Raw genomic sequence first — 10116 nt, 5'->3', positions numbered from 1 at the left:
CAGGGCAGACCTACTTTTGGGGCTCTTTGCAGCCTGGAGGCTCACGCCTGTCCACCCCAGGTGTCTTCAATATAGGGTCTAGTTAGGCCTGGCTGGCAGTGATGCTGAGATGCAGCACGACCTGGCCAGATCTTCGCCTGTTACAGGACATTATAGCCTTCAGTGCCCTGTGTCATTTATCTCGCCTCCAGAAGCCCCTGTGAGCTTCAGTGTTGCCGTTGCCCAGGCCCTGGCTGCCTCTCTATTAGGGTCCCATCTTATGCCTCCTAAATGCACCGGGGTCTCACTCTGCCTTTCTCCCTTTCCCAGAACAGACCCCTTCAACTCCAACAGAACATGTCTGGACCGTGTGCATCCCTCTTCAGTGTTAAAACAAAGAAAATTTATTTTTTTTTCACTGAACATGTAAATGATTTAACATATAAGGAGGTCAGCTTTATGCATAGATCTATGCATGTAAATATATACAAAAATTCTAACGTTGTGGGAAAATTAACATCCTTACACTTTGTTCAGTTATTTTATAGTTTTCTCGCTCTCAATTGCTTTTTTTTTTTTTTTTGAGAGAGAGTCTTGCACTGTTGCCCAGGCTAGAGTACAGTGGCAAAATCTCAGCACACTGCAGCCTTTGCCTCCTGGATTCAGGAGATTCTCATGCTTCAGCCACATGAGTAGCTGGAATTACAGGCATGGGTCACCATGCCCAGCTGTTTCATGTGTTTTTTTTAGTCGAGACCGGGTTTTGCCATATTGCCCAGGCTGGTCTCGAACTCCTGGTCTCAACTGATCTACCCTCCTTGGCCTTGCAAAATGCTGGGATTACTGGCATGAGCCACCATGCCCAGCCTACCTGTCACTATCTCTATGTTTATTTGTTCAACAGGAAAATTCTCAGTGAAGACTCCTTAGTATGAAGTAGATAAGCTTGCACAATCAGTCACTGATAGATGCTTAGTGGAAAAACTTCCAATTCCCATTTACAGCTCTCAGAGCTAGGATTAAAAACTCCTGGTCATAAACTCATGTGATGAGAAGTTATAGCACGCCCTCATTTTCTACATATCCATTTGCATTTATGGTTGGCTTTCGAACTTGCTAGAAGGGAAAGAAGTGCAAATGTGTCCTCCTTAGAGCTACTCTCCTCCCCTTGGTGGGTTTCCAGTTTGTGCATTGTCCAGATGGCCCAGGAGCTGACGATCAAAGGGAAGAAGTCATGTTTGTCATGAGAATGCTTTGCTGCATCAGGATTCAGTGAAGCTGTTCACCGCCTGGAGCCCATGCAGCCTCAAGAGGCAGGATGGAGCTCAGAAACCATCACTGAGGTTAGAAAGTGAGCACCAAAGTTGAGGGAAGCCCACAGGAGTGAGCCAAAGTGCTCCCTTTGGATTTCCAAGTGGTTGCTGCTGCTTCTTCCATCAGCCTTGCTTCTGACCACAATGTGTTCCTGGTGCCTTCTTCTTGGCATTTTGCTGTTTGTGTCCAAGGAAAATAGTCCTGCATGGCAGTGGTGAGAAGGATGGCTGCCTGCTGAAGCTGATTTGCTGGTAAGCTTTGCAGCCTGTTAAGCAGAGCCTGAAATTCTTTCTCACTGAGTGGTGATTCAAACCTTGGAGGGTCCTCCCCTTGTGGATTGGCATTCAGAAAAGATTGTGCCTTTTCCTGAAACTCTGGGGTTTATAGGAGATCATGCAGATGGCTGGTGTGGTTGCTCCAGCAGGTGGATGTCTCCTTCGTGGCTTGTGTCTGTTTCTGTCACAGGGGAGACTCAGTGTGCATGGGCTGCTAAGGTGCTCCTGCTTCAGGTTGAATCATGACATCCTAGGACCCCTTGCCCAGGCTCCACCACTGCTGAAGGTGGGATTTGGCCTGTTGACCCAAACTCTAAAATTGTGGCTAAGAATGACCAGGCTGAGGCTGTCCTTTAAGGCAGAACTTCCAGGTTAGTGTCTCATTTTTCTTATCCTGAAATTTTCCTTTCGACAGAGGCCAGAAACAAGTCTGTGTATGGGAGAGCCTCCCTCCTAGAGCTGGTACCATTGACACATGACTCCTGAGTGCCAGAAGAGGTTAAGAGAACTCTCCCATCTGCACAGCCTGTCTCATGCAGAATGCAGATGGATCCAAAAAATCACAGGATGTGGGAGGTGAAGGAAGAGCTTGTAAAAATGAAAAGTGGCTGGTGAAAGAGTAGGAGGCATGAAGAGGATGAGACCTGCCTGGGGCAGTGCACATGTTTTGTTCCAGCCAAACAATCAGATGAGGTCTTGGTCTTGGACCTGGTGCCAGGGAATTCCTAAGCCCCCTTTTGCTGTGGCCTGGGAGCTGAGGTCTTTGGTTCTGAAACCAAATGTAAATTTTGGACTCTGGAATACCTGTCTGTTTAACCAGTTTCTCTCTACTGGTGATCGCAGGAAAGGAATTATCCTGTAAAATTTTGTGGATTCTTCTCAAAGGCTTCAATGAGTACACTGATTTGTGGTTCAGTGATGGATGTCCCTTTCCTCCTGCCTTCTTATTTGACTTACACCATCAATATTAACTATGGCAGTTATGGTAATATCATTCTTTACAACAGAGGAAACTTCAAGTCATTCATTGATGATATCAAAGCCTCATTCTCCTACATTAAACATTCTCCTACATTTAGCTTCTTGAATCTTCTATGTCCACTGTCTAGAAAACCTAAACACATGAAGTACCACAAACTAGAAATAAATACCTCAATAGGCACCAATCATAAAAGTAAATCCAAGAAGGAACAGAATATATGAACACATATATAACAAGTAAAGGGATTCAATTAATTAAAAATCATCACACACAAAAAAGCCCAGAGTCATGTGGCTTAACTGGTAAATTCTGCTAAACATTTAGTGAAGAATTAATGCCAACTCTTCACAAGGCCTTCCAGAAAATAGAAGACAGTTATTGGGAACACTTCCCAATTTGTTCTATCAGGCCAGTATTACCCTGATACTAAAGCCAGACAAAAGCATCACAAGTAAATATGAACATAGATGAATTTCCCTGATAAATACACAAACAGAAAATCTCAAAAAAGAGTGAAATGAATCAAGAATAAATCAAAATGACTGTACACCATGACCAAATGGAATTATTTTACAAATGCAATATTGATCTATCCAATAATCAATCAATGCATTACACAAAGTAATAGGATAAAGGAAATTAACAGAAAGGTCCTTTCAACAGACACAGGGAGCATTTAACCAATCCAATATTCATTCACGATCTCCCTGGAAAAGAGGAGTACAAGAAACTTCCTAGATCTGCTAAAAGGTGTCAATGTAAAACTTACAGCTAACCCCATAATAATAAAATACTGGTTGTTGGTCTTGACATTTGAGAACAAGACAAAAATGTTAACATCCAAATAAATTACATAAGAAAAATAAACAAAATCATCAATGTGGGAAAATAAGAGGTTAGAACTCTCTATCATTGCAGAGGACATAATGTGAATATAAAAGTTTATAAGAAATTCATTAAAACTCACTACAACCAATAAGTGAGTTCAGCAACATCACAAGATACAAAACCAATATGTACTAACAACGATCAACTTGAAAATAAAATTAAGAAAACAATTCCATTTGTGTATGTATGAAAAGGAAAAGAAATATTTAGGAGTAGATTTAATCAATTGCAATTTTACAGTAAAAAGAAAAACAGTTAAATAACTTTTAAAAACTGAAAAAAATAGGCATCAAGGTTTATTTAGTTAATATTATTCCATTATTCAGTGTATCCATTTAAACTCCATACAATAAAATAAAGTATATTTTAGCATTATTTTTAGTGTAATAAATACAGGTTGGTAGAAAACTCATAAATATAAAAGGAACTAATTCTACATGTGCAGAGTAGCCCATTCTAGTTTTTCTATTTTACATCTACTGTAAATCAAACAGATTTTCTTCCATATTTTATAGTGGATCTTAATATAAAATCCAAATTGTTAAATATGTGAGATTGATTATAAGCTTGCCAAGGAGGTTTTTACTCAGTGTGGGAATTTGGAGAGCATAAAGCTGCAAAGACAGAAGCAAATGCTTTTGAATGAATTATGAGGGACAATACTCACAGGAGTGATTCCCACTTTTATCGGTTGACTCATGTAATCTTACTTTAGGAGAAACTGACTCTCATTTTAGACATTGGTTCATCACAGATGCTAAATGAACCAGCACCAAGTTTATATCCAGGAGAACTGCTCACTGTAGAGGATTTTGTCTCCTAGCTGATGACATGTTCTGTCTTTCATAGGCTACTCCAAAACTTTTATAATGATGGTAGAGTTCTGTAAAGTGGAACCTCAGGCCTGCTATCCCCATGCTCCTGGCCAGCAGCAGCATCTGCCCTGAGCATGGTGACATAGGGCATGCCGTTGACACCCACTTTGCTGGTGTTCACCTCCACATACTAAGTTGCTAGAGAATTTGCAGTGGATTTCCATTTTGCTGCATCTGGCTGTCCAGAAGCCCTGCAGGTAGAATGGGATGGTCAGGAGAAAACATTGAAAGAATAGATGGGAGTTCAGAGGCTGCCCACCCTCCTGCCCTCTGCCCACGGGCCACAGCCCTCACCCAGCTGTCCAGTGTGTATGTCTGCTAAAGGCTGCTGCACTTGTTCTCCATCACAGAGGTGGGGTGACAGCAGTCTGTGGGCACCACACTCCATGATCAGCCTCTACTGTTGGTGCCACAGCTCCAGGTAGAAGGGCAGGTGAGCCAAAGACAGGTCCCACCTTCCACATCCAGCTCACATTCCCACCAACTTCCAGGCCCACCTCCATATGCTGATGTGATGCTCTCCTTAGAGCTCTTGTGGTTCTTCAGCCAGGAGATGGAGAGAGTGGGGTTTCAAGAGTAAGGCAGTGAAAGTTGGTTTGGGTGGCCACCGTGGTTGGTGGTTTCCTGTCCATCCACTCGGTCCAAGTCCAGGAAGGGGCCTCTGCTGGTGGAAGCACACATGAAGGCCATAGCTGGGGTGAGGAGCAGAGACTTATCTCACCAGACCCCCAATTCAAGGTCGCCCCTGCCCACCCACACCCTCTCTTTTCCCTCCTGTGTAGGAAGATTGTTGGCCTTTCAAACCCCTCTTCCTGGGCTGAATAAGGATTCCAGGAGCTTCACCATAATGTCCCCACCCAGTCATGCTCAGAGCTGGGCCATGTGTCCCCTCCCATTCCCTTCACTTCCCACAAGTGGCTGCTCCTGCTGAGAGGTCGGGGTGCTTCATCCTGGCCTAAAAACCTCAAAGAATAATGGAGTCTCCAAAGGAGCCCCCACTCACCCAGGGAGGCTGACAGGGAGGGCCCACCAGGAAGGGCCCAGCAGGTAGCCCAGCTAAGTGAATGAGCTAGGGCAGGCATTGGGAGCAGTTTACCAGGAGAAGAAACTCAGCCCCTTGCAGAGCGGGGAGCCTCAGAAGCAGCAGAGAAGCCTTGCCCCACAAGACTCTGAGTCCCTAAGCCACCCCCTGCAGAGCTCCAGGGCACTGGTGAGGATGGCCTCCTGGAGGCCTCAGCTCTTTTTTGTGCTAATGTCCAGGGCTGTCACCATTCCGCCCCCGCCCCCCTCACAGCTGAACTATTTTTCTTCTTTCTGGGGCTGGGGTGGGGCTGCCTTCCTGCCTGGATTCATGGGTAGGCTGGATTGCCTTACCCCCAGGAGAGAGGCACCAGGGGCCCAGAAAAGAGGAAGGAGGCAGCCCCTTCCCCACAGTGACCTCCTCGCAATTCACATGCAGCAACAGGCCCACCTCTCAGAGTAAGATGCTGAGGCACAGGTGGGAGCTGTGTAGAGAGACACTGGGAAGAGGCACCTCTCACAGCTCTGAGCCGACCTCCAGCCCTCCAGGGATGGGGGAAGGTAGACCCATTGGTGATGAAGACAGCTCAGTGAGCTGTGGCAGAGGAAGTTCCCAGGACTGGGAGACGACAGTGACTCAACACTGCTCATTTCTAGACTGTGCTTTCTGAAAGTGGCCCTTCAGTTACCCCCACAGCTTGAGGCCACACAAGCCTGGGATGGCCAGTTAGGCAGACGCAAGCAGGGATTCATGGGGAGTGCACTAGGGTGTGTGGGCAGGGGCAGAGGCCATTGAGGCAGGTGAGGAGAAATTTTCATCCTCTTCCTGGTCTGCCCCTCTCCTGGGGTCTAATTTCCTCTATTCCATCTGCCTCTGGCTCCCTGGCTGGCTCCTCTTCACTCTATTGCCTGCTCATCCCAGAGGTCACAGGGGCTCAGCCCACCACAAATGGTCCCCAAGTTGTAGCTGACCCTTCCATGTCCATCCCATGAGGACCCTCATCTGCCTGAGTATATCTCTGGGCTCCTCTGAAACCAGAAGTCCCACCTCACTGACTGCTCCATGGCTAGGCAGCATCCACCTGCCACTGTTCCAGGCCAGAATGACTGGGCATTGCCCCCTGCCTGCTCCCTCACACCTACAGCTCATGCCCCCAAAATGCTGTTGGCACCCTTCATACAACCCTCACAGCCACCCTGCCCCCTGCTGGGCTGTAGCTTTGGTCTCCTGGTGCCTTAACCCCTTTGTCCATCTGCCCCTGGGCAGCCACCTGAGCCCCTGAGCACTGCTGTGCTCACATGTGCAGTAGCCCCCTCACCCAGAGCCAACATCGAAGTCCCCACAGGCCAATCCTGGCCTCATCACTGCTCCTGGAACCCCAGGGCCCTGTGCCCCAATCTCCCCATCTGCAGCATGGGTGTCTCTTCCTACCCCAAGCCTGCCCCCCAGAGCTCAAGACATCCAGAGCCATCTAATACATATGTAATACATACAAATTACATAACAATTTGTAATACATTGTACTACATACACATTTTCATATGAATTCATCATAATATGTACAAATTATGATGTCATAATATATTGTGATGTGACAATACACATGAATTATCATGTCATAATACATTGTGATGTCATAACACATACTAATTATGATGTCATGATATATTGTGATGTTATAATGCATATGAATTATGGTGTCACAATACATATGAATTATGATGTCATGATACATTGTGACGTAATAAGAATTGTGACATCATAATATATCATGATGTCATATGCATGCAACTTATGATGTCATGATATACTGCAATGCCTTAATACAAACCAATTATGATACAGTAATATGTTGTGATGTCATAATATCATATTTATTTATCATATTTATCATATAACATTTTGTCAGATATTTTTATAAGAAAATTGAGTGAAATTTTGTAACATTAACATATAAAGAAGCTTACAATCATGATGAAAGATGAAAGAGGAGCAGGCATCTCACGTGGTAGGAGTGGGAACAGGAAAGGTGACGGAGAGATACGCCTCACTTTTAAACCACCAGATCTTGTGAGTACTCACTGTGACAAGGACAGCACAGAACCATGAGAAATTCATCTCTATAATTCATCCACCTCGCACCAGGCCCCACCTGTAACATCAGGGATTAAAATTCAATATAAGATTTGGAGGGGAAATCTAAACTATATCAAATGATGATCAGAAAAACAGATGAGGTCCTTCACGTCTCTTTGAAGCAATTGTGAATGGGAGTTCACTCATGATTTGGCTCTCTGTCTGTTATTGGTGCATAAGAATGCTTGTGATTTTTGTACATTGATTTTGTATCCTGAGACTTTGCTGAAGTTGCTTATCAGCTTAAAGAGATTTTGGGCTGAGACAGTGGGGATTTCTAGATATACAATCATGTCATCTGCAAACAGGGACAATTTGACTTCCTCTTTTCCTAATTGAATACCCTTTATTTCCTTCTCCTACCTAATTGCCCTGGCCAGAACTTCCAACACTAGGTTGAATAGGAGTGGTGAGAGAGGGCATCCCTGTCTTGTGCCCGTTTTCAAAGGGAATGCTTCCAGTTTTTGCCCATTCAGTATGATGTTAGCTGTGGGTTTGTCATAGATAGCTCTTATTATTTTGAGATACGTCCCATCAATACCTAATTTATTGAGAGTTTTTAGCATGAAGGGTTGTTGAATTTTGTCAAAGGCCTTTTCTGCATCTATTGAGATAATGATGTGGTTTTTGTCTTTGGTTCTGTTTATATGCTGGATTACACTTATTGATTTGCGTATATTGAACCAGCCTTGCATCCCAGGGATGAAGCCCACTTGATCATGGTGGATAAGCTTCTTGATGTGCTGCTGGATTCGGTTTTCCAGTATTTTACTGAGGATTTGTGCATCAATGTTCATCAAGGATATTGGTCTAAAATTCTCTTTTTTTGTTGTGTCTCTGCCAGGCTTTGGTATCAGGATGATGCTGGCCTCATAAAATGAGTTAGGAAGGATTCCCTCTTTTTCTATTGATTGGAATAGTTTCAGAAGGAATGGTACCAATTCCTCCTTGTACCTCTGGTAGAATTCAGCTGTGAATCCATCTGGTCCCGGACTCTTTTTGGTTGGTAAGCTATTGATTATTTCCGCAATTTCAGAGCCTGTTATTGGTCTATTCAGAGAGTCAACTTCTTCCTGGTTTAGTCTTGGGAGGGTGTATGTGTCGAGGAATTTATCCATTTCTTCTAGATTTTCTAGTTTATTTGCGTAGAGGTGTTTGTAATATTCTCTGATGGTAGTTTGTATTTCTGTGGGATCGGTGGTGATATCCCCTTTATCATTTTTTATTGCATCTATTTGATTCTTCTCTCTTTTCTTCTTTATTAGTCTTGCTAGTGGTCTATCAATTTTGTTGATCCTTTCAAAAAACCAGCTCCTGGATTCTTTAATTTTTTGAAGGGTTTTTTGTGTCTCTATTTCCTTCAGTTCTGCTCTGATTTTAGTTATTTCTTGCCTTCTGCTAGCTTTTGAATGTGTTTGCTCTTGCTTTTCTAGTTCTTTTAATTGTGATGTTAGGGTGTCAATTTTAGATCTTTCCTGCTTTCTCTTGTGGGCATTTAGTGCTATAAATTTCCCTCTACACACTGCTTTGACTGTGTCCCAGAGATTCTGGTATGTTGTGTCTTTGTTCTCGTTGGTTTCAAAGAACATCTTTATTTCTGCCTTCATTTCGTTTTGTACCCAGTCGTCATTCAGGAGCAGCTTGTTCAGTTTCCATGTAGTTAAGTGGTTTTTGAGTGAGTTTCTTAATCCTGAGTTCAAGTTTGATTGCACTGTGGTCTGAGAGACAGTTTGTTATAATTTCTATTCTTTTACATTTGCTGAGGAGAGCTTTACTTCCAACTATGTGGTCAATTTTGGAATAGGTGTGGTGTGGTGCTGAAAAAAATGTATATTCTGTTGATTTGGGGTGGAGAGTTCTGTAGATGTCTATTAGGTCTGCTTGGTGCAGAGCTGAGTTCAATTCCTGGGTATCCTTGTTAACTTTCTGTCTCATTGATCTGTCTAATGTTGACAGTGGGGTGTTAAAGTCTCCCATTATTACTGTGTGGGAGTCTAAGTCTCTTTGTAGGTCACTCAGTACTTGCTTTATGAATCTGGGTGCTCCTGTATTGGGTGCATATATATTTAGGATAGTTAGCTCTTCTTGTTGAATTGATCCCTTTACCATTATATAATGGCCTTCTTTGTCTCTTTTGATCTTTGTTGGTTTAAAGTCTGTTTTATCAGAGACTGGGATTGCAACCCCTGCCTTTTTTTGTTTTCCATTTGCTTGGTAGATCTTCCTCCATCCTTTTATTTTGAGCCTATGTGTGTCTCTGCACATGAGATGGGTTTCCTGAATACAGCACACTGATGGGTCTTGACTCTTTATCCAATTTGCCAATCTGTGTCTTTTAATTGGAGCATTTAGTCCATTTACATTTAAAGTTAATATTGTTATGTGAGAATTTGATCCTGTCATTTTGATGTTAGCTGGTTATTTTGCTCGTTAGTTGATGCAGTTTCTTCCTAGCCTCGATGGTCTTTACAATTTGGCGTGATTTGGCAGCGGCTGGTACCAGTTGTTCCTTTCCATGTTTAGCGCTTCCTTCAGGAGCTCTTTTAGGGCAGGCCTGGTGGTGACAAAATCTCTCAACATTTGCTTGTCTGTAAAGTATTTTATTTCTCCTTCACTTATGAAGCTTAGTTTGGCTGGATATGAAAT

Source organism: Pan paniscus, chromosome 18 (assembly GCF_029289425.2).
Source record: "Pan paniscus chromosome 18, NHGRI_mPanPan1-v2.0_pri, whole genome shotgun sequence".
NCBI classification, from domain to species: domain Eukaryota; kingdom Metazoa; phylum Chordata; class Mammalia; order Primates; family Hominidae; genus Pan; species Pan paniscus.
The sequence above is the reverse complement of the archived record's forward strand: the minus strand, read 5'-3'. Positions refer to the sequence as shown.